The following is a 26,600-nucleotide window of genomic DNA, read 5'->3' on the forward strand; positions in this document are numbered from 1 at the left end:
AATGCAGGCCACAGAATCTCACGCATCCACTCCTGCGATAAACCTCTCACCTATGTCTGAGCTACTGAAGTCCTCAAATCATGCTTTAAAGAGAGCTTTAAACTAGGAATTTGGGGGAGATGGTTGGGAGATGTCCAGGTAATCTCCACGTAGCTCACGAAAGCTTATGCTCAAATAAATTTGTTAGTCTCTCAGGTGCCATAAGTACTCCTTTTCTTTTTGCGAATACAGACTAAAACGGCTGCTACTCTGAAACCTGAGCTAATTCAGTTCAAACTGAATGGAAGGATAAACAAAAATAAATATGTGATTAGAGTTTTTGATTTCAAAAGGGCTGACTTTCAAAAATTAAGGAAATTAGTTAGGGAAGTGGATCGGACTGAAGAACTTATGGATCTAAAGGCAGAGGAGGCCTGGAATTACTTTAAGTCAAAGCTGCAGAAGCTATCGGAAGCCTGCATCCCAAGAAAGGGGAAAAAATCATAGACAGGAGCTGTAGACCAAGCTGGATGACCAAGCATCTCAGAGAGGTGATTAAGAAGAAGCAGAAAGCATACAGGGAGTAGAAGATGGAAGTGATCAGCAAGGAAAGCTACCTTATTGAGGTCAGAACATGTAGGGATAAAGTGAGACAGGCTAAAAGTCAAGTAGAGTTGGACCTTGCAAAGGGAATTAAAACCAATAGTAAAAGGTTCTATAGACATATAAATAAGAAGAAACAAAGAAAGAAGAAGTGGGACCACTAAACACTGAGGATGGAGTAGAGGTTAAGGATAATCTAGGCATGGCCCAATATCTAAACAAATACTTTGCCTCAATCTTTAATAAGGCTAATGAGTATCTTAGGGATATTGGTAGCATGACAAATGGGCATGAGGATATGGAGGTAGATATTACCATATGTGAGGTAGAAGCGAAACTCGAATAGCTTAATGGGACTAAATCGGGGGGCCCAGATAATCTTCATCCAAGAATATTAAAGGAATTGGCACATAAAATTGCAAGCCCATTAGCAAGAATTTTTAATGAATCTGTAAACTCAGGGATTGTACTGTATGATTGGAGAATTGCTAATATAGTTCCTATTTTTAAGAAAGGGAAAAAATGTGATCCAGGAAACTACATGCCTGTTAGTTTGACATCTATAGTATGCAAGGTCTTGGAAAACATTTTGAAGGGGAAAGTAGTTAAGGACATTGAGGTCAATGGTAAATGGGACAAAATACAACATGGTTTTACAAAAGGTAGATCATGCCAAACCAACCTGAGTTCCTTCTTTGAGAAAGTAACAGATTTTTTTAGACAAAGGAAACGCAGTCAATCTAAGGGTATGCCTTCACTACCCGCCAAATCGTTTAGACGCGATAAATCGATCCCCAAATCGATGCCTGTACTCCACCTCGGCAGGAAGAGTAAGCGGAGTTGACAGGGGAGCCGCCGTGGTCGACTCGCTGCCGTGAGATGGCCAGGTAAGTCGAACTGAGATACTTCGACTTCAGCTACGCGAATAGCGTAGCTGAAGTTGCATATCTTAGTTCGACCCCCTCCCACTGTAGCCCAGGCCTAAGTTATGCTACTTCAGTTACGTAAATTACCTAACTGAAGTTGACATAACTTCAAAATAACTTACAGTGGTGTCTACACTGCGCTATGGTCTCCCATCGACACAGCTTCATCCTCTCAGAGAGCTGCAGTACAGATGTCAATGGGAGAGAGCTTGGCCACTGACTTGGCGTGTCTTCACAAGACCCACTAAATTGACACCGTTGCATGAATCGCAGCAGTGCCAAGTTAGCCGGTAGTGTAGACATGGCCTTACAGTCTCCTCTGGTGTTACAGTTCCAAAATGTACTAAACTAATGCACACAAAAGCACTCAGTGTGCAGTAAGAATGTCCACCTGGGCAGCACTGCAAAGTAGATAGTGTGCTCAGCTACTTTGGGCTTTTTTCCCAGTTAGACAAGCCTACGTCCTTTTGCTCAGTTATCAGGAGTAGGAAGACATCCAGGGCTGGTTTAAGTCTATTTACCTCACACCAGGAATGAATTTGGTCTCAGTAAGCTTTTCCACACATGAAGTCATTAATTTGTTGCACACTAATCCTCACAATACATTTTTAACCTTTGCCTTATACCTTCCTCTTTGCAGTCCTGTAGATTTTTGTGGGCTTACAATCAAATTTGTCTGTCTGTGAAATTGTTTTTCTTTCCTGTCTTGCTGTGGGCAAGACCCTCATACAACAGGGAAAAGTAACTGACCATGAGGAAGAAAGTTTAAATGTACTTAATAGTGCTTTCAAATCCAAAAAAGTTAAATAACTGGAAAAAGAGAGAAAATCATATTTTCATCCATTCTCATTGAGTTATAGTAATTTTAGGTGTCACTTGTATGAATAGTAGAGAGAATGCTTACAGAGAGAAGTATATACTTAAACTGAGAACATTTCTTTAAAAAAGCAGCTCATGGAAGACCTCATATATGCAAAATGTTACATTTTAAAAGTATTATTCCTACTTGAAGATCGCCCAATCTTCTCTATTCCATTGCTTGACTGTACTGTGATTTACTTTACTTCTATATGTAGAAGAAAATTCATAAATTTGGTATTAGACGATGTACGTAACACTCCCTCTCTTGCTTTCAAGTAACATGCTGCGTATTGCTCAATTTGCATTGATCAGAGCATGGCAAAACCAACATTCAGGTAGCAAATGCTAGATCACTGCTATAGAAAACATTACCACGAATCATTGTGGTACAGTAAACAAGCTGAATACCAGTAAATAATTCATATGCACAATTCATTGACACTGAAAGTGTGCTCTCAAACAGCATCACAGCTAAATATAAATGCCTGACTTATCTAGAAAAATATCAACATATGATTAAGAATAATGCTATGGCGGAAAAAGAAACCAAAGCAGAATAGTGATTGACATTGCAGAAAGACTTCAGAGTTCCATATGCAGCAGTGCACCAGTTTGGTCATGTCAACCATTAGGTGGCTACAGAAGTAAATGTAGCCTAATTATTGTAAGAAAAAGAGGCAGGTAGGAAGGAACCACAGAGACACAAAAATATACAGAGCTGCTAACCAGAAAGGCAGCCCTATACCAGAACAACATGTATTGTCAGCAGCTTCTTTGTTTGTGATACCATTCTCTATAGTGTGCCGATGGGAAACAGGTAAATGGAAAGAGTGAGGGGGGATTTGATAGCAGCCTTCAACTACCTGAAGGGGGGTTCCAAAGAGGATGTAGCTAGGCTGTTCTCAGTGGCGGCAGATGACAGAACAAGGAGTAATGGTCACAAGTTGCAATCGGGGAGGTCTAGTTTGGATATTAGGAAACACTATTTCACTAGGAGGGTTTTTAAAGCCCGGTTTGACAAAGCCCTGGATAGGATGATTTAGTTGGGATTGGTCCTGCTTTGAGCAGGGGGTTGGACTAGATGACCTCCTGAGGTCTCTTCCAATCCTGATATTCTATGATTCTATGAAACAGCCAGAGCTTGGGTCCTGACGAGAGTTGGGCAAATAATTAATTTTTCCATGTTGGGAATTTCACATTAATTAAAAAAAAAAGATTTCAGGTTGGAACCAAAATGAAAATTGCCAGCAAACTGAAAAATATATATACCAAATTAATGTCTTCTTGAATGAAACATTTTGTAACATAAAATTAAAGGGAATTTCAAAGCAAAAAGTCATTTCAAACCAAAACATCTAAATGTTTCATTTGAAAATGTGAAAATGAAATTTTCTGATTTCTTCCAGAAATGTTTGTTTGTTTGCTTGTTTCCAGAACGAACAGTTTAGCAAAATCCCCACAAATTCACAAAATGTTTTGGTGTCACCAATTCTGCATTGGTATTAGCATTACCTGCCCAAAAAAAAAAGTTCTGTATGAACATTTTTGAATGACTTTTGTCATGACAAATTCATTGGTGGGCACTGACCTACAGTGGGCTAGCAGAGGGTCTATACATTACTTAAGGACCACTTAAACCTTATTATAAGAGATAAGTGGTTGATAGGCTTTGTGTTGGGATGTTCCTTTGGACTGAATTTCATGCAGCACATCCAGTTTAGGATTAAAGATCAAATTCCTAAGCATAAAGGTATGCTACATTAGTGGTAGCCTTCTCCATTTCAGAGGGGACTAGCTACTGTAAACTGGATCATTAGCTTTACTGTAACTGAATTTTCTTATTATTGTGCATTTAACTCGCATACTTTTTTACGTCAAGACAGCTAGTATTACTGAAATTAGGTGTCTCAATTCTTTTAGGTCTAGAAACTGAGGGTGAGAGTCTTATCCCTGGTCTGGCCCCTTTATATTAGGTAAAAGGACCAGACAGCATAAAGAGCCCCTGAAAGCCCCAGATGTAGATTCCCTGGTGCAGACATGGCAGAAGACAGCTGTAAGGCTGCCCTCCGAGGACCTCCTCCAACCCCCAATGTAAGGCCAGGAGTAGGGCTGCAACAAACAATGCTGCAGAGATTCCAGGCAGTACTGCAATTCACAGGGCAGTCCAGAAAGGCTGCCATAACCTTGTCCAGGCCCCCCGGTCTAAATTATGCTAGGGACCTCTCCAACTCCTGAAGCCACTCAGCACTGGGAGAGTGAAAAAGTGATATAAAGGCTGAGTTGGACCTCTATGAAGCACAGCCCAGTATCTCACCCTTAGTTTAGGTTAATGCTCTTCAACGGCAAAGCGGGTCCATTGTTAAGCAACTTGGGACAATCAGATTTAGGTTATGATAAATAAGGATTAATAACAGCAAATCACTGAAACAAAATACTTAAGCAGAAGCATCTGACTTCTAATCTGGTGAAAAGATATTGGGTCTTCAAATTTCCTCACATTAGTTCTGCCTTGAATCATGCCCAAATGCAAAGGATCACACCATAAGGGGTAAAAATGTCATTTCGTTTATCAGTCTTCAGTGTGAAGTTTGAAAGATCTTATCAGGTGCGTCAATAATGTTAAAGCAAAGACAATCTATCATTTCCTTCCAGTTTCTTGTGTTTAGCACGTCAATTCCGAATCTCCAAACAGAGGGAACATAAGATATGCAACAATACACTTATTAGCTGAAAGCAATTTCAATCATCTGATTCAAAATGATTCTCAGAGGCTCTGAATTTTTCTCTGTGATCTTAATGGTATCTTCTTCCATCTCCCCTAATACGTACTTCTTTTCTTTACATCTTTGTCTAATAGCAACAGCCTCGATTGAAAGCTGTTTGTTGCTTATCCTGTTTTATTCATCAGAAAAGTGTAATTAATTTAAATACCATAATCATAGCCAATATCTAACATCTGCTCCATTTACTCCAGATAGGATATCTTTTGAAATACACTCCCCTTGTTTTCCATTCTAAATCTAGCCTATATGTCTGATGTACAATGTAAGCATACACAATCTGCATTATCGATTGAGTGGAAAATCTTTAGCTCAACCCCCAAGTAGCTGATCCAGTTACTGGGTAGGTGCATAGTGGGTCAAAGGGGTAGCTATTCTCCTACCCAGACCTACAGAGCAACACCCCAGCAGTTACAAGAGGCTACTTTAGTCCAGTGCATGTGTATATAATGCAGACTCGCCCATGGGGAGAAGCAACTGATAGCAGCAATGACTCCAGCTTTGCCCCATATCACCACCTCACACATGAGCAGTGCTGCTCATGAATCTCACACAGAGCTGTGCTCTGTACTACAACAGAGGTGTGTATTCATAGTCCGGGCTCCAAAATCCCAAGCCCCTCTTGCACAACGCAAGCTCACCCGCCTCATTCCCAAGCAATTTGTCTCTAAATGCTTAAATGGAATTAAGCTATGAAGAAATCAGTGAAGTAACTCCCGAGTAAGGTGGAGGGATATGGAGGGGGTAGAATATACAAGAAGAAGAGTTGTCTCAAAACACAAATAAGATGAAGCACATGAGAGCTGGGGAGAAAAGAATGTGAGACCTGGGGACAAAGAATTCTCGGCCAAGGGGATCTGGTTATGGAACAAATTTCCAGAGATGATTAGGTGAATCCAGAGTCTAACCATCTGTAGAAAAAACTGTGTGACCTTCCTCTTTGGAAAAAGTCTTTCTATCATAGGAATGATGCCCCCAACACTGAGATCCCCTTCTAACTGAAACAAACAAACAAAAACAAAAACACACCACCACCACCGCCATAATTTTTATACTGAAAAGGGAGAAGTGTCAGAGACTCCATGAAGTACAATAAGTAGGGACCTTCCAAATTCATTGCTGTGAAAAACATGCCACAGACCATGAAATCTGGTCTCCCCTGTGAAATCTGGGTATTGTAGGGGGGTCGCGGTATTGCCATCCTTACTTCTGCACTGCCTTCAGAACAACTGGAGAATGGCAGCTGCTGGCTGGGAGTCCTGCTCTGAAGGCAGCGGTGCCACCAGCAGCAGCCCAGAAGTAAGGGTGGCAATACCATGACAACCCCCCTCCCCCCCCCCCCCACACACACACACACACACACACAATAGCCTTGTTGTCCCCTTTTGGCTCAGGACCTCCAGTTTGAGAAACACTAACTTAAGGGCTTTACATGTTTATATTTCAAAATACATATTCATGATTTGTGACAACACTGTCAAATTTAAGATTTAAATGTCCGAAATCATGAAATTTTTAAAATGCTATGATGGTGAAATTTACCAGAATGGACCGTGAATTTGATAGGGTCCTAACAGTAAGGGTTTCATGCTTTTATATGAAAGGAGCTCAGATATGACAGTGATGAATGGCAGAATAAAATGCCAAAATAGTTCCTTCTTATCCAACGCCTGCTAAAGTCAACAGGTCCTACATGATTCTTCCTAATTCGTTGTCTTGACTGCAGTGAGACTATTCAGAATGGGTAAAGCTGAAAACCTGTGTGTGTGTCTTTACAGGATCAGGGCATTGACGTTCACCTCTTTCCCCAAGGGCTTTGTGTTTAAAATTTAGAAAAAAATAAAATAAAAATCTTTAATTGTTAATTACCTGAATACATATCTCAGAAATGTTCATTTGCAATTATTAATGCAAAATGATTTATGTATGAAGTAGAGCAACATGTAATATATAACAGTTAATTAAAGCTAGCTTATGATTCACATTCATTAAAGTTGAATGATTTCTTAATAACTAGCAACACTGTAAATCTAATTTTGTTGTGACTCTGGAGAATGTTCAGTGCACAACACTAGTGGATTTTGGAATCAGATGACTACTACAATCAAAGTCATTCCAAGTAGTTATTATTCCATTAACAGGCAAATGAGTTATAAATTAAAACCTTTTTTACCCAGAATTTAGTATAACAGCAACATGTTGTTGTTTTTTAAAATTTTCTAAGGAAATATTACTTTAGCTGATGTAAATTCATATTTCATTATTACTACCACAGGTAAAAATTTAGGATTATATTCAAAGGGCCATATAAGTTCCAGTAGGGTTAATGTAAATGGTGTAGCTAAAAACCTATGCATTGAGACTACTGATGGGAAACAAGAAAAAGCTCTTCCTTTGAGGTTGAGTTGGTCCCCTTTTAGAACTATTTAGGTCATGTCGCTTACTAGTTCTAATAGGCTGCTATCATTTTCCAGAACAAAGAAGTTTATTAGCTACAGTAAGCAATGGGGAGTGTTTCACAAATTCATATGCTCCTTCAGATCCCTAAGGCCATGAAAAACAGGGTGGCACTCAAAACTTGGATCAAAGAAGAAACCTAAGAATGAAAATACAAAAGAATGTACTTAAAATGAGCCTATGTGAGCATAATCCCATTATGAGGATTATCATGGGCAAGGTGGACATCTAGGCCAACATTTTCAAACCTGGATACCTAAAGTTAGGCTCCTAAGTCCATATTTGGACACTTAAATAGAAGTGCTCTGTTTCTGAGAATTGCTGAACATCCATCCACAAGTCCCACTGAAGCCAACGGGCGCTGCAGGTGTTCAGAAACTTTGAAAGTCTGGCTACTGACTCACTGTTAATTCAGGAGATAACTTCAGGCACACAGTTTTGAAATGGTCAGTTTTACAGTATTTGTGCCATCTTAGGCCTTGTCTATACTACAAAGTTTTGTCAACGAAAGCTGCCTTTTTCGACAAAACAGTGAATGCGTACACATTGCAATGTGACTTTTGGCAGCAAAAATGCCCTGCTTTGACGACAAAATAAAAACATAAGGCTTTTTTTTGACAAAGTGCCAGGGGAGACGCCACTCTTAATTTTATCACTTTAACTGGCCTCCAGGATGTGTCCCACAATGCCCATTGTGACTGCTCTAATCAGCAGTTTGAACTCCACTGCTCTGCATCCATGTAAACAACCATCTGCTCCTCTCTCTTAGAAGCCCTGGGAATTTTTGAAATTCCATTTCCTGTTTGCTCCACATGGAGAGGTCTCATCGCATCTTCCCAGGTGACCATGGCAAGTTATTGCAGCAAATGCTTTCCCGCTTGGACCACTGCAGAGCTGCTTAGTGTATGGAGAGAGGAGGCTGTGCAGTCTCAGCTGTGCTTGAGCCATAGGAATTTTGATGCCTACAGGCAGGTTTCTTGAGACTTGTGCAAAAAGGACTATGATCGAGACACCAATCACAGAGATACACATTACTGGTTCTCATTTTCAAAGTGTTGCCTCAAAGCCTCCCTGATTCTAATTGCCACCCCTCTGGGCTCCTCTGAAAGCCCTGGTATCTGGCTGCTTGAAATCAGCAGCCAAGCAGTCTGCCTCAACATTCCACGCCTGAACAAACCTTTCACTCTTAGCTTCACAAAGACTATGCAACAATCAACATGCTGCTCTGACCATGGGAATATTATCCTCATTGAGGTCCAACCTGACATAAAGGCATCACCAACGTGCCTTTAATCTGCCAACAACACATTCCACTGTCATCCAGCACCTACTCAGCCTGTTGTAGAACCGCTCCTTACTGCTGTCCAGGTTTCCCATGTAAGATTTCATAAGCCATGACTGTAAGGGGTACGCAGGTCTCCCAGGATTACTATGGGCATTTCAACATCCCCTCTGTAATCTTCTGGTCTGGAAAGAAAGTCCCCACTTGTAGCTTTCTATACAGGCCAGTGTCCCTGAAGATACATGCATCATGCACCCTCTCGGACCACCCCACGTTGATGTCAGTGAAGCGCCCATGGTGATCCACAAGCACCTGCAACACCATGGAGAAGTACCCCTTCCTATTGATGTTCTCCAAGGTGATCTGGTGCCAAAATTGGAATGTGTATGCCATCTATCGCCCCTCCACAGTTAGGAAACCCCATTTCTGCAAAGCAGTCCACTATTTCAGGCCCATTTCCCAGAGACACGGTCCTTTATAGCAGGATGCAATTAATTGCCCTGCACACTTGCATTAATGCAACAACAATGGTCAACTTCCCGACTCCAAATTGATTTGCAACCTACCGATAGCAGTTTGGAGTCACCATCTTCCACACAGTGATTGCCACATGCTTCTCTACCGATAGAGCAGCTCTCATTCTGGTTTCCTTGAGCCACAGTGTTAGGGCAAGCTCCGCACACAGTTCTAGGAAGGTGGCTTTCTGCATCCAAAAGTTCTGTAGCCACTGCTCATCATCCCATACCTGCATGACAATACGATCCCACCATTCAGTGCTTGTTTCCTGAGCCCATCAAGGGTCCACCCTCTGAAACTGTTCTGTGAATGCCAAAAGCAATCAAAGTTTACTCCTATCCATATCATGCAGTGTGTCAGGCAACTGGACGTCTTCTTCAGTTAGGAACTTTGTGATTAACTGCACTGCCATCCGCGCCATCTTCATGACAGTCATCAAAGCATAGGAGTGCAATGGGGGATCCATCCCTTCTCACAAAGATCTGGGGTGCCCAGCAAAGAAGGGCCGTTGAAAAATGCTGTGAAAGAAAGCCAGAAGCTCATGGAATGCTGGGACAGAAAGCAATGCATCATGGTACATTGAGCCCCGTGCCCATGATCTCCTCCGCTTTTCCACAAGACCTAGTGGCAAAAGGTGTTGAGCTGGACTGTGGGATAGGTACCCACAGTGCACTGCTCCCACTGTTGATAGTAGGGCCTCAAAAGTGGCCGTACTCTGCTGACAGAGGGAATGAGTGTGGACATGCAATACGGATTTTTATTATAGTGCTTTTTGAGTGTCGACATAACTTTTGTTAACAAAACTCTGTAGTGTAGACAAGGCCTTAGAAGCATCAAATTTATAGCTAATCTACAGCTCCAATTTTAACTGGAATAAAACTTTCTTGTTTCCACTGAGTCCCTAGGAGATGGGGAGGAACATATGGGTTCAATGGACAGGAAATAGTTTTTTTGAAGCTAAATGGGTATTACAAACTCAATAATAAACCCCCAAGCCCCATTAAGTTTGCCGATCCCTATTTATCACCTATTTTACTGATGCCTCTAGGTGTTTTATTAGAAGGGGACCCTTAAAGAAGCAATGCTAACAGGGACACACGGATGCAAACAATAGGGGCCTGATTTTCATGTATATTTAGGCCCCTTTACCCCACCCTGACAGTGTAAAGGGGCCTTAAAGTGCCTACTTTCATAGTGGTGTAAAGGGTTTTGATGTAAATGAGAATCAGTCCTAGCAGTTTAATTTTGGGAAATGTTATCCATCACCATTCAACACACAAAATATTTTTGTCTGTAGGAAGATTTGACAAGCAAAATACAATAAGGAAATAAGTCAATTGCAACAGCAAAAATCACATCCTTCATAATGTTTTTTTAAGTAAGAGTCCACCAGAATTCAAAAACAACTTATAATATCATAAGGAAAATGAAGCCCTATATTTGTTTTCTATCAAAAAAGTCAGCAATGCATGGCTTTCAAAAACATTATCATACAGTGTAGTTGCTGATCAATTTTTGGGTCAATCAGTCTTTGGGTCAATATAAAGTGAACTCAAACAAGTAACAATCTCATGTCCTAAAGCTCTGAAAGTAAGTTACATTAGTTGGAAATTATCTGAATTTGAAGAATCTCAAAGTGTGTGAACATGAATGCAAGGCAAGTTTCACATCATTTCCCCTAAATTCAAAATGAACTATTTTTCCCATTCTTTTCAGTTCAGCCCCCTGAATTGAAAAATCTATTATTTGCTCAGCTCTAACCCTAAGTGCACTGTGCACAGACCATAAAAACACCATAGAAAGGAATGTAAAGATATACTAATAATTTCCATAATGAGAGCAAATAACTAGGAGTTCAGCAGATGTGCCATTGAAACTGCCTATTACAAGTGTGTTCAAATTCCCTGAATACCTAAGTGTGCAGAAAATGCTTGCTGGTTCCTTGTGCAACTGCTCATGCACATTGAGATAATCAAAGATACATAGTTCTTCAGGTATCATTTCATGACTTAGATACTTCTGCAATTGCTTCAGTTACATAGTTGTGCTTCCAAGCTGGCCAAAATGCCTTTGCCAGCAGTGTTTTGAATATCCAATCCTACATGCTAACAAAAAAAACAGAATTAGCATACTCTATCTCATGCTGACTATATGAGGATTTGGCACTTTTTAAATATGGCCCCCATATTAGAGGGCACAGGGCATTGCCTTTCCACTACTTTTCTTAATTTAATTTTTTAATATGGCTGTTTTCTGCTGTAATTCATACAGTTATTCATAACACTTTTCTCAGTTGCAGGACAGGACATAATCTACCCTTGACAGAAAAAGAATGACTATGAATATCGTAGATATCATTATTGCATAGCTATTACACTGCAAAGACAGAAAACCTCAAAGATAGGAAATCACTTCTGCTAGAGCCATTCCATCCAAAATATCACAACCACGGCACCATGGGCCTGATCCAAAGTCCATTAAGGTCGAACAGAAGTCTTTCCCGACCTCATGATGAGTTAACTACTGAGGAGCACAAATATCAGAACATGTGCAATACAACCATCAATAAGATTCAGGCAGAATATGAGGACAGGGATAGCTGAAACATGCAAGAGATGGAATTTTGTTGACAAGAGACTTTGTATTTGTAACACGTACACAAGATGCTGGTGAATCAGTAGATCTGACCTTAACATCTCTGCACTGGCCCATTGCAACTGGCTGCATGTTTTTGCCAAATGCAGAATCTCTGATTTCCTAGGATTGTGGCATCGGTAGAAAAACAAAGAACTTAACTACTGCAAGAATCAATCTGTTCCAACTCAGTATTATCACTTGGGAGTTTTGAAGGTTTATATTTCACAGACTTCTTAGACTACACTGGTGGCAAAGCTTCAGCCATATTGAGGAGCCCAACCACTGTGTAGGTGTGCACTAGGGCCTGCGTGAAACAGCAAGGTACAATGACAGTCTCTGTGCTCAGCTAGCTCTCTTGCGCTCTCTTTAAATGTACTGGGACCTGATTCCTCAAACCTTCAGTCTTGGAAGACTCCATAGAGATTCCTTTGGAAGTGTGTTAAGTTCCTTCTGAGCACTTATCTAGGGGCAGGGGGTGGGGAAGGGATTTATTGTAGACTTGATAAAAGAAATTGGACTGCAATGCTATATTATGCTAATCCATCTGCTCCACATTCTTAGTCCTTCAGCTAAAAATATTTTAATATTTTTAAAGTGTCATGTATGCATGAACAGTAAATGCTTTCATTAATGCAATGAAAACAACTCAATCATTTTTGTCTGTCAAACTATCTGAAATAACTAGATCTGACATAAAGGACAAGCAGCCATCAGGTGGGTTTTTTTTTTTAATTTCTGAAAATAACACACATCAACATCATAAGCTATATCTGAGTTATAAACCAGGCTTTGTCAAGATCTTAAATGTTAATGTTCAGCTCAGGGCAATGTTTTTATACACAAGCCCATGAAAAGCAGGATTTATAATGGAAATACCAAAAGACCCAGCACCTGAAATCTCTAGAGGTATTTACTCATCTTGTTTGCAAATCTCCCTTTTACAGTCTTACAGTGGTAGACATCCACCTTAAGAGCTCTAAAGCCAAATGGCAGTGCCCTGGTGCAAAATCAGTGAGCAAAGTGCATTGCACATGGGTCTCAATATAGAAAATATTTGGTAAAAGAGTAAATAATACATGGGAAGTGGTTTTACAAAAATGTAGGTTCATAATTAGCACACTATGGAGGTGCCAGAAGCATCTTCATAGTTAAGGTGGTGCTGAGATTGGCAGTTAATGTAGGAGAGAAATCATTCGCTATTTTTCTCCTGGGATTACATGTTTAGCTCAAAGAAAAGGAGCACTTGTGGCACCTTGGTACATGATGGCATATATCACACTGGTAGATGCACAGATGAACGAGCCTCTGATAGTGTGGCTGATGTGATTAGGCCCTATGATGGTGTCCCCTGAATAGATATTCAGACACCGTTGGCAACAGGCTTTGTTGAAAGGATAGGTTCCTGAGTTAGTGTTTTTGTTGTGTGGTGTGTGGTTGCTGGTGAGTATTTGCTTCAGGTTGTAGGGCTCTCTGTAAGCAAGGACTGGCCTGTCTCCCAAGATCTATGAGAGTGATGGGTCATCCTTCAGGATAGGTTGTAGATCCCTGATGATGCATTGGAGAGGTTTTAGTTGGGGGCTGAAGGTGATGGCTAGTGGTGTTCTGTTATTTTCTTTGTTAGGCTTGTCTTGTAGTAGGTAACTTCTGGGTACTCCTCTGGCTCTGTCAATCTGTTTCTTCACGTCAGCAGGTGGGTATTGTAGTTGTAAGAATGCTTGATAGAGATCTTGTGAATCAGAGGCTCGTTCACCTGCACATCTACCAATGTGATATATGCCATCATGTGTCCGCAATGCCCCTCTGCCATGTACATTGGCCAAACTGGACAGTCTCTACGTAAAAGAATAAATGGACACAAATCAGATGTCAAGAATTATAACATTCAAAAACCAGTCGGAGAACACTTCAATCTCTTTGGTCACTCGATTACAGACCTAAAAGTGGCAATTCTTCAACAAAAAAACTTCAAAAACAGACTCCAAGGAGAGACTGCTGAATTGGAATTAATTTGCAAACTGGATACAATTAACTTAGGCTTGAATAAAGACTGGGAGTGGATGTGTCATTACACAAAGTAAAACTGTTTCCCCTTGTTTATTCCCTCCCTACTGTTCTTGTCAACTGCTGGAAATGGCCCACCTTGATTATCACTACAAAAGGTTCTCCCCACCGGCTCCCCCACTCCCGCTCTCCTGCTGGTAATAGTTCACCTTTCCTGATCACTCTTGTTACAGGGTGTATGGTAACAGCCATTGTTTCATGTTCTCTGTGTATATAAAATCTCCCCACTGTATTTTCCACTGCATGCATCCAATGAAGTGAACTGTAGTTCATGAAAGCTTATGCTCAAATAAATTTGTTAGTCTCTAAGGTGCCATAAGTACTCCTTTTCTTTTTGTGGATACAGACTAACATGGCTGTTACTCTAAAACCGGTCATTATATTTAGGTCAAATTGCAATGTAAACACCTCACAGACTAATTGATGTTCTGTAGCCTTTTTTAGGAAGGCATAGTTTTGAATTTGTCCAGAAAGAATTTCAACGTGGTCCCTTCCTCATAGTTGCTCTGGAAAGTCTCACTTTTCCTTATACTCCTGTATCTTTAAAAACTCCAGCCCACCCAGACATGGATTTTGACTGGGAGCTTTTCTCACACCTAAGAGGCAGCATGGGAGAAAAGCGCAGAGGTGCCTGTCGAAGAAGTGGATAATCAGGTGCTCAAGGCTGGTATCACTGGCAGAGCAAAGATGGGAACTGACCTTGTGATAAAATAATAGATTGGAACGGTAGGGTGGGGCTAAACAGTGGAGAGCTTTGTGAATAAAGATAGTGTGTGTTTGGTGTGTTGGAAGAGGGGAGCCAATAGATGGGATTTAAAAAGAGGGGATTGCAAAAGTCAGCACAACAATCCAAGATGATCCTGGCAGCAGCATTTTGAATGGATTTGGGGATAGGTAAGGCCTCTATCAGGTCATTAGCACTCTTGGCTCAAAATTAGGAGCAAGTTGGCATACACAGAAAAGTGCTATTTGTCTGGCTCACAAAATGGTGAGCATTTCCACTTAGCTCTTGTTTGAAATACTCACAAAGCATCTATTACATCTCTAGTTGATTTTTTTTTCTTACTCTGCACTGGCTCTGTAATAATAACAACTGTCTTGATAAATTACTTATAGCATTATTCAAGTTCATGGAGCCACATTTGTTTTCATGTTTCCAGCAAAATTATGACAACAGAAATAGGTTACTGAAATTGCTTCTTCAAGATAGGAATGCAGGTAGTTTTCTCTTTCCCCATGAGTAGTAACACCCATTTTGCTCTTCTTGGTGCAGTCACTGAGATGTTCAGGCTTTTCTCTGTATGATGCAGATTTTTTAGTAGCGGTTGGAAATAAACAGTTGAGCCTTTGTGTGGGTGTATACACATAAATAATATTTTTTATATAAATTGTACTGTAATTTTGTCTGGAAACTTTCTCATAAATAAAGGGAAAGGAGCTATGAATACATGGGTTTTTTTTTTTTTTACATGAGCTGGGGCTAAAAGACAATAGATAGAAAGCATTCCCCCAATTCCAGATTATGTAGGTCTCCACTGACGTCATTTCAATTAGATTAATTGTGAACAAGATATTCAGTTATTTTAAATCCTATTTTCCCCCACATCCATGATTCGTCTCTGAAGAAAGAGATCAAGATTTTCACAAATTCATTCATTATTCAAAAGTAACTGATGAATATATATATATTTTACAAATATATAGGAGATGTGAATTTTTGTGAACTGTCTTCATAGCAAACTTTTGGTTTATTGTTTGCTATTCAGATTTTGTTGTTTGAGGTTCACAAATTGTACACAAATTTAAGATAAAATACAATGAAAATTATTTAGAGGAAGAAGTTGAGATGTTCAGCAATGTCACAGGGTAGCTAGTGCCTGTGAGTAGCCCAGGCCCAGTGTCAAAGTAGGTGGGCCCAGCTGAAACAGTTAAAGGGGGCAGGGCTACACCTGAGGCTATAAAGGCCTGTCAGGGGGTGGGAAGAGGAGCAGCAATTAGGTTAGGATGCACCTCAGGAGAAGAGTAGAGCTAACTCCAGTGCTAGTGCTTGGAACAGAAGGCCAGATGTTCAGAGAAGTAGCCCGGGGGCTGATTTTCCGGGAGGGGAACAGAGCAAGATGTCTGAGAAGAGAAGCACCTTAGAGACTAAAAAATTTGTTAGTCTCTAAGGTGCCACAAGTCCTCCTTTTCTATTTGCGAATACATACTAACACGGCTGCTACTCTGAAACCTGAGAAGAGAAGCTGGTTAGGGTTGGGATGCTGAAAGAATCAGAATTACAAAGAGGCCTCTTGAAGAGGTGGCTATGAAACCCTAAGGCAAGGAGTTAGCTGCGGAACTACTGTTGTCTGTTATGTGGCTCTACCGGGACAAATAAAATTATTTCTAGGAGACAAGGCACATCAGTGAGTAAGCCGGGGAGAAGCCCTGCTGTGTCACATATGATGGAGAATATAGGTACTTAGACCTCTGATACAAGGGGAGAGTGAGATGGATCTTTGGTGACCGGTGAAGAGGGTGAAAACAGAGGCAAGGTGCTGCAGAGCCACCTTTACCCAGGAGGGGGCACTTGGTCGGCAGCCGCAGTATTGCAAACAGATAGCATTGTAAACCATACATAAGTAAAGGTTATGTTGTTAATAATCCTCACAGAGGAAATGGGGTCCATTCCGCAAGAATGGTAACGTGCACCAGTCCATTGTTGCTTCAGAAACGTTTTTTTTAATAATGAAAAATTAGCAGTGATTTGTAATACCCTTTCCTCTCAAATGATGTAGGCCTCTATCCTTACATAAATTACATGGACTTCAATGGAAATTCCTCCTAACCATTTTATGTTTCCCCATAGAACTAGATTTTCCCCCAAGTCAAGGAAGTTTTTCAAAGTTTGCCTGTGGAAACAGGCTACCTTAGCAGGCTAGTAGAAGATCTCCCCTAGGTAGCAGCTCCTACAGTGGCTTAGAGCTTCCATAACATCTCCCTTTCCTAGAATACAAACACTCACACCTGATCATGGCTTGAGAAGTGGTATGGCTAAGTAAAAGGGTGTGGTCAGGGTGCCCCCACAACTTCCCAGCTGCTGTATTGGCCTCTCTGAGATATTGGCTGCCTGCACAAGTTAAAGCAGCCATTAGGCCTGGAAATTATCCCAGAACAGAGCAGCCTTGGGATCAGGGGGATGCAAAGTTGTCCTTAAGCTACAAAGACACCAACCTGTATCATAGAGTATCCCCATTTTTTGCCCCAGATCCCAAAATGGCCCCCTCAAGGATTGAACTCATAACCCTGGGTTTAGCAGGCCAATGCTCAAATCACTGAGCTATGCCTCTCCCACCAATGGCCTCAGCTGGAGATGGTGATCAGAACTGTAGTGCTTAATATACTGGTATATGAATATACAACCCGTAGTCTTAAAATGTCTTATGTCCTCCAGAGAGCTTTCTGCCCAGAGGAGAAATTGAATAACCTTGAGTTCTTTTTTTTTTTTTTTTTTTTTTTTTTTTTTAAAGAGCCCCTTCCTTGGGGCAGGTGGAATTGCAAAGCTCCAGTACTGCACAGAGGTATATGCTCTTTCCATATTCCAGCAAGGCCTATAAATGAGCTGCTTGCTGCTGCAGTGCACGCAGCAGAGCCAATCTATTGCAAGGGATTTCTAACTCCTTGCCCTCAGCAGGACAGCTCATTTGTGCCTCCTTCGCGTGCTCTCTTCACCTTTGCATCTTGACGGTACTAAGACTCAACGGATGCATGGTGACAATAACTAACAGTATTGCTCAGGTCCTTCTTGGGTTATACAGCATGAATCATTCGTATTCCAAACTCTTTTGCTTCTTCTGCCTTTATTTCAGACCTAAGGCTTACAGAATTCTGGACCAGTTTGGTTTCCCTAATACTCCTAATCCAGTATTTACAACACCTAAACAAAACTAAGGGCTATATTTGCTAAGAGCTCTACCTCTGTACAAGAACTGGATGGAATGCCCGGGCTATATTTGGAGTGCTCTGTCCCTTTAAGGTTTGGAATGCTGTTGAATAGGTCAGAGGGATACAGGTCTAGTGAGTAGGATGTGGTCATAGCAGAACTGGTGCATGCACAGGGAAAGCATCCAGCACTGGGGTTTATGCAAGGTCAGTGTGTTTGCTGGATTTTGACCAAAATTTTAACAATGTGCTTGAAGGTAGAACCACGCCCCACTCTGGGACTGTAAGATCTGAACAGGGATGAATGTCACCCTGTGTTCTTTCTGCTCTGAGAAGGCACTGTCCTTTGCTACCACCTCGGCTAGAAGATTTTTAATGAATAATTAAAATAATCTCTTGTCAGAAAATCACTCTTCTCAGTTGAAGAATTTCACCCCAGTACACATTATGGTAAGTAATCCACAGCCACAGGGCCCTAGGTATATTTGTATTTCATGAAAACTACTTTAATAAAATGTGAACGATTAGATGTTATAAGCTCTGAAGCATTCTTTAGTATGTCAAGTATTTTGTTGCTGATGGTTCTCAGGGTACGCAGGACTGATGGTCACCATGTTACCCTTCTGGCTCCTATGTAAGGAGTCTTGCTTGTGGTAACACCCTCCCTTACACCACCAGTCTTTTAACCACTCAAGTTCTTGGCTCAGGGCAATGCCAGCCTTGTTAACCTGCAAGTTAAAGAGAACAGGTGCACCCCCGTCCCCTTGAAGCATTCCTCTGAGATATCCAGACACTGACACTGACCGCTCTCAGAAATCCCAGGTCCTCTGCCCCCACAAGAGCAGCAAACCCCATTTTACCAGTTTTACCTTAAAGCACAACAGTTGTATGACACACAGCACATCTAATGAAACAAAAGAATAGAGATTCAACTAAAAACAAGGGTGTGATGGAAATGGTTACAATACAAAACAGTTTACTCCTGAGGGCATTCTGCGCCAAAAAAATAAAAATTCTGTGCCAAAAAATTAAAGACTCTGCAAAATTCTGCAAATGTTATGTGTCAATAAATAAATGCAGAGGCTCCAGCATGGCAGTGGGGAGCACAGGCCACTGGCTGCACAAAGGTGGGAGATCAGCTCCCCCACTACCTGACCCAGACTCAGCAGTAAGGCTGCACCCAAACCTGACACAGCACAAGGCCTGGGCCTGCCCCAAAAACACCCTGGGGCCCTGACCTTCTGTGCCAGGCTCACAAGGTGTGGGGTTGGCAGGCTCAACCAGGCAAAATCCAAGTATGGACAGGCTCGGTGTGGCGTGAGAGGATTCTGTGTGGGACAATCTGGGTGCAGGCAGCTCAGTGGGGGGGGGGGGTCTAGGTGTGCGGGGATCTGGATGCACAGAGGCTTGTTGGAGGTGTTCCAGGTGCAGGGGCTTCCAGGTGAAGGTGGTTAGGACTCAGTGGAGAGGTCTGGATGTGGGACTCTCAGCAGGGGAGTCTGGATGGAGTGGGGCTTGGAGGGGTGAGGGTCTGTGTGCATCTAGTTGGGGGTCAGTGGCATGGGTGTCTGGATGTGGGGGCTCAGAATGGTGCGGTGGGGTGGGGCTCATCAGGGTGGAGGTTAAACTGAACTGTTTGGTGACTCCAGCTAAAGTAACAAACTGTTGAATATTTACTCTTAAAAGGAGCAACAGACCTTAACACTCCTCTGATTGTTACAGGACAGCGCTGAACATATCAGAACCCATGTTTTGGGGAAAATTCAGGTGTGGAGTCATCTTACCAGTTGTTAACCAAGGCTGGTGGCGTTGTAGTGGAAGCCTGTGGTGTTGTAGGCAGGCTACAGGATTCAAAGCATTGGACAAGGGCTGTCCCATACGTTGACAGAATGTATGCTTGTTGTGACTGTGGGCATCCTGGGCAGACAGCTACAGTATCAAGGCATTGTGAGGCACTCAGCGTTACAGGGTAAGTTAGGATGACCAGATGTCCCGATTTTATAGGGACAGTCCCGATTTTTGGGTCTTTTTCTTATATAAGATCCTATTACCCCCCACTCCCTGTCCTGATTTTTCACACTTGCTGTCTGGTAAGTGCTGGTACAACTCTTTACTGATCTGCATTCCATATTGAGTAAATATTCAACAGTTTGTTACTTTAGCTGGAGTCACCAAACAGTTCAGTTTAACCCCCACCCTGAATCCCCACCCCAGAACGTGACATTTACATATTACTCTTTATGGATAAATCCCCTGCCAGACACATGTTTGGTGTAGTGAGTTTGTCAGGTCTGAGATGAGTTAGTTTGTAAAGAAGGGGGACCCTTTCCCATGTGGCCTCTGTGTCACAATCTCCACAACTGTTTAATTCATTAATATGAAACTGACATGCTCACTGTTACTAGTGATTATTTCACATCTGCTACACCCATCACTAGCCTTCAGTTCACATCTCTAAACTTTCCAGCTAACCAATAGGAACTATAGTATATCAAACAGCATTAAATTTAATTTAAATTTCCTTGGTGATTTATGGGGTGAAATCAGTATCCTATTGCTAGTTTAAATGAAATGGAAAAAGGTTAGATCTTATTCCCACTTAATTTTTAAAGTATTTAAACTAGTTTTGGGGGGCTTACATTCCAGCACAATACTAGAAGATTTAAGAGATCATATCCAAAATATTGCCAATTACAACATGAAATGGTGAATGCTGTAAATTCATGCTAGTGCTATTTGACAAATGGATTCTCATCTTGTTCCATTCCCCCATCACCACCAGTGAGGTTATCAAATTTCTGTAACTGCAAAATGTTACACTGTCATTTTGATATACAGTAAATCCTTTAACTGATGTGTTCCTCCTGATTCTCACATTAGCCTTTTGTAAGATCTGATGTCAATTCTCAAATGTATAATTGTGAAGTGTTGTAGAATCTCCATTTCATTATTTCACAGAGTATCCAGGATTTTGTGCTCTTGGATACACTGCACAGCTATCGTTGATTCCATTATTTTACTAATGTGGTCCATTCACACACATTTGCAACCACTAAGCTTAATTATTACAGCTTATTATATATAGTATGGAAGCTTTTATTGGGTGTGTCGTTTAAGTGGAAGAAAGCTCACTAGCCCATCTGCTTCCCAACCCAAGTCACTGATGACAAACCAACTCAGTGCTCTATTCTGTGCATTGGCTCCACATTAAATACAGAGTCCAGTTCCAACATCTGTCCTGCTACTCAACCCTTCTGCATTGGACTGGTCCTGGACACCTGAGAGAATCACTTCTTCCTCCACAGCCATAACTTTCCAGTGCATCTACAGTCCACTGAAACAATGCTGCTGTCAAACAAAAGTGGGAAGTTCATAATGGAGGGAGACAAAACTTTAAGAGCAGGTGAACCTGGGCTATGCAACAGTAAGAGATAAAAGACAGAATCCAATGAAAGGATGGATGGTACAATGATTAGGGAGCTAGCTTAAAGGATACGGGTTCAATTCCCTGCTCTGGCACACATATCCTGTGTAACCTTGGACAAGTCACTTAGCCTCAGTACAGTGGGGATAAGACCATTTCCTTATCTCATATGGGTGTTGTGAGGATAACTACATTAAAACTTGTGAGCTGCTCAGACACTACATTAACAGGGACCATATATGTATCTTAGATAGGCAGAATTCAAAACTCTCTTTTTTGATTTAGCTTTCAGTCTAAGTTCTCCACTGATACTGTGTGTGTGTGTGTGTGTGTGTGTGTGTGTGTGTGTGTGTGTGTGTGTGTAAAAGAAAGAAAGAAAGAAAGAATCCTTTGCCTCCATCAGGTTTCCACTGGACTTACATCAGTGTAGCAGAGATAAGAACTAGGGTCCATGCCAAACAGAGCAGGAAGGTTTCCCCACCCACCTGAACCCTTGGCATACATGGACAAGCAGAAAATACCAAAGATTTTTGGGCCAGACTCAAAGTCCATACTGAAATTTCACTCACTCAGTGGGCTTTTTGCTGAGCAAAGGCTGAGAATTGTGAGAGGACCTCAGAATTTGGCCCATGCTGAGCTCAAAACTCTCATTGCCTCTAGTGGAAGTTCCACATGCAGAACAACCATAAGACTGGATTCTACAAGACTGATGGGGAGGACATACAGAGTCCTATCCCAAGGGAAGGATTTACTTTTTCTTCAGTCCTCTTTCAGGCAAAGTCTCAAAGCTTTCGAAGACTGAATAAGGGCTTCAGGACTTGGTCCACATTGATTCTGAAGATGGGATAGAATTTGCCAGGCTAAGAGCCATGGGCCATATTTTTAAAGGTATTTAGATACCTAAAGAGGTAGATGGACACCTAGTGGAGTTTTTCAGAAGCACCAAAGCAGGTTAAGTACTCAACTCCCATTGAGGTCAATGGGAATCAAGCACCACATCTCCTTAAAGTTCATCTACACCGCAGGCGTCTTTCAGTGATGTGCAGAGTACATACCCACTGCCAGATCCCTTTCCCCTCCAGTGAAAGGCTCTGGTGGTGGGGAAAGGCTTTGGCAGCAGGGAGCTGCTAGAGACTTTCCCCACGGCCTCCCTGCTGCCACAGCCTTTCACTGACGCTTTTCACAGCAGCTACACGCACACTACACACCACTGCCATCAATATGTAGTGTAGCCATAGCATCAGACACTTTTGAAAAGTCCCTTGAGGCTCCTATCTGCATCTTTAGCCACATAAATACCTTTGAGAATCTGGTCCCAGGGAGTGAGCACATAATGACTTATGTGCATAGGGGTTATCGTATGGGTATTGTCATTGAAATCAAGACTAAACTATGCACCATTTGCTGTGAACCATCTGCAGGAATCATGCATTTGTGAATTAAGACCATGTATTCATCCCACAGCTGCTATCTGTTCATTTTCTCTTCTGATAGAAATAACTCACTTCTGAAGTGCCAGTGTGCACTCCATTCATTTCCACAGCTTTATAGGAGGGTAGTCTATTTGTGTTCACTATGCAGGAAATAAATACATATATAATAACTCTAACAGGGAGGAATAATGGAGTATTTACCATTCAGTAAGTCACACGAAAGACTGCATGGCTGGATCTCTCACTACACATCTGAGCCTATCACAGGATAGACCAAATAATAGGCTAATTTTTTTCAGGAAAAGTTCTGGCTGTGTAGGGTTTGATCTTGCAATGTGCTAAACATTCTGATCTCAATCTAGCAAAACATCTAAATACACGCTTAACTTTGACATTGCAGTCGTCTTGTTGACTTCTGTGTGACTTCTCATGTCATTAAATTTAAGCATGTGCTGAGGTGTTTCTAGCACACTGCAAGAGCAAACCCTGAGTCATGCTCCTCGGTATCAAGACTGTGGGTTCCACTTCAGAGCCAACTGCCCCCAAATAGGAAAGTTAACCCAGTGCCAGCTGTGACTAACACTTTAGACACACCAGATAACTACACTGCTAATTAACTCCCTAGGCTTTTGCCAGCCTTAATATAGAATTTAAACAGTCCCCTTGAAAGACCCAATCCTTCTTGACACCACATAAGCAGACCCCTGTGCTATTAGGCCCTTTCACCATAATGTCACAGAAAATTCAAATTCCTTTGTTCCTAGAGGATCAGACACACATCACAGGTCAGTTGCTCCTTAAATCTCCCTCTTTTATCCAATAAGGCAATGTTCAGTACCATCCTGTAATAAAATGATTTAGGCTTTACTAATTAAATGAAAATGAAGCAAAAGATTAAGACAAAGTAAGGTAACTATCTTAAAAAATTGTGTTCAACAAAATCTCATAGGTTCAACTTCTGAGGTTTATCCCACTGTAGCAGCTAAGGGTCCTTTACCTGGCAGACAAAGTCCTTGCCTCTGAGGATCCAGTCTGGTAAAAAGAACCCTGTTTCCTTCCACTAGGCAACTTATCATCTGAAAACCCTGCCATGTGACTGCTCTGACCCCAGGGCTCACAGATGCAAAAGGTGATGGGGCTGGGGGAGTCCCTGTGGTAATTCTTTGGGTGAATTCATCCTCTGCTGACTCATCCCTGGGTGGGACTTTCCCCTTTGCCATTAGCCCACACACTGGTTTCTATCTTTTGTATTAAGAATCAAGGAATTTCCTCTGAAAATGTTGATTTTTTTAATGGGTACCAATTGACCACTCTCTTCCCTAAGGAAGAGCCAGTTCTATGGGCAAAACTCAAAAATGATTGACTCCTCTTTTCATGAGGTCTGTCCTAGCCATGCAACACACATGTACAAATATTACTCTTAACAGGAGAAATACAGAGATTAGCATATGAGTATTACAGTCTTGTGTTCATGGCATTCAGTAACATCCAAACACTACATATTTTGGACTGCAGTTTTAGTAAGTTAATTTCAATAATGTTTCACCTGACAGACTCTCAGTTGATACACAGGCCTAGAGTTGGCCTAAGCCTCCAGGGTCACAACCTGACTGAAGTCAACAGCATTGGTTTTAATGGTGCAGACAAGCCCTTACAATAACTTACTGAAATTCCAACACAATTTTTTTTTCCCATGAAAAATGTTTAACAGCTCTAGAAAACAGGGGCTGTTGCCTTTCATCTTAACCTGTCTTTCCCATCCTCTTTTTCAGAAAAAAAAAAACAAAACAACAAAACAAAGAACACTATTCTGCCTATCAATAGTAGCAACAGATCACGACACTCACAGCAAATTCCATAATGAAATGTACAATGTCATTGGTGCTCCTTCTTTATATACACCCATTAAGATAACAGGGAGAACCTGTAAAAAGAAAAGGAGTACTTGTGGCACCTTAGAGACTGACAAATTTATTAGAGCATAAGCTTTCGTGAGCTACAGCTCACTTCATCGAATGCATTTGGTGGTGTTGCATCCGATGAAGTGAGCTGTAGCTCACGAAAGCTTATGCTCTAATAAATTTGTCAGTCTCTAAGGTGCCACAAGTACTCCTTTTCTTTTTGCGAATACAGACTAACACGGCTGCTACTATGAAACCTGTCATTATGCAAGGGAGAACCTGTGTTACTCTGCTTTAAGTGAAGAGTTCTGGAAAAAGGGGTAAACTGTGAGGTGGCAAAGTTTGCAGAAGATACAAAATTACTCAAGATTGTGAAGTCCAAAGCAGACTGAGAAGAATTACAAAGGGATCTCACAAAACTAGGTGACAGGGCAACAAAATGGTAGTTGAAATTCAATGTTGATAAATACAAAGTAATGCATGTTGGCAAACATAATCTCAACTATCCATTCAAAATAATGGTGTCTAAATTAGCGGTTGCCACTCAAGAAAGAGATCTTGGAGTCATTGTGGATAGTTCTCCGAAAACATCCACTCAATGTGCAGCAGCAGTCCAAAATCTAACAGAATGTTAGGCACCATTCAAAAGGGGATATATAATAAAACAGAAAATATTATGTCACTGTCCTTGGTACATCCACACCTTGAATACTTCATCCAGTTCTGGTCACCCCTTCTGTAGAAAGATATATTAGAAATAGAAAAAGGTACACAGAAGGGCAAGGAATGATTAAGGGCATGGAACAACTTCCATATGAGGAGAGATTAAAAGGGACTGTTCATCTTAGAAAAGAGATGGCTGTGTGGGGGAGGATATGATAGAGGTCTATAAAATCATGAATGGGGTGGAGAAAGTGAATAAGGAAGTGTCACTTACCCCTTCACATAACACAAGAACCAGGGATCACCCAATGAAATTAATAGGTAGCAGGTTTAAAACACTCAAAGGGAACTTATTCCTTCACACCATGCACAGTCAACCTATGGAAATTATTGCCAGGTGATACTGTGAAGGCCAAAAATATAACTGAATTTAAAAAAAATAGTTAAGTTAATGGAGGATAGGTCCATCAATAGTTATTAGCCAACATAGTGAGGGATGCAACCCCATGCTCTTGGTGTTTCTAGACTCTGACTGCCAATGCTGGGATTGGACAATGGGGGTGCATCATGATGATTGCCCTCTTCTGTTTATTCCCTTTGAACCATCTGGCATTGGCCACTCTCAGAGGACAGGATACTGAGCTACACAAATCATTGGTCTGACCCGGTATGGCCATTCTTATGTTCTACTACTTACACACCCTCAGAGAGACATTGTAAGATATTCAATAATTCATTCATAGTTGTAAATTGCTCATCTAGAAGGTGCTACTTATGTGTAAAGTATTATTCAGATTATAATTTGTTCCTCCTTTTACAAATGGAGGAAATTCCATGGCAATGAGACATAGCGCAGCTCCTGAAATTTAAAATTCCACCTGTCCTGGTGCAAGAGATACCTTCTTGCACACATCCCTGCAAGGTGAAGAAACCCATTGATTAAGAATGAGTTCCTGGGGAAAGACAAAACAATACAAATCCCTCCACTTCTTTAGGATGGGAGAGCTTGTAAGGTCCTAGTGCTTCTTCAATTGGCCTTTTTCTAAACCTATATACTTCTGAGGGTTTCTAAAGCCAAAGGAAAGGTGCGGGGGAGAAATCAGAAATTTAATTACTTCTCCCTGAGCAAAATATGGATCAAAATGTGCACTGGCTT

At 41.3% G+C, this 26,600-nt stretch overlaps 1 long non-coding RNA gene across 1 annotated transcript in view; it reads right to left on the minus strand.

The window, feature by feature from the left end:
• Positions 1-26,600, minus strand: part of LOC119861513 — a 211,417-nt gene that overhangs the window by 45,437 nt on the left and 139,380 nt on the right. The gene's annotated exons all lie outside the window — the stretch shown is intronic.

The sequence above is a fragment of the Dermochelys coriacea genome, chromosome 9 (assembly GCF_009764565.3).
Source record: "Dermochelys coriacea isolate rDerCor1 chromosome 9, rDerCor1.pri.v4, whole genome shotgun sequence".
Classification (NCBI taxonomy): domain Eukaryota; kingdom Metazoa; phylum Chordata; order Testudines; family Dermochelyidae; genus Dermochelys; species Dermochelys coriacea.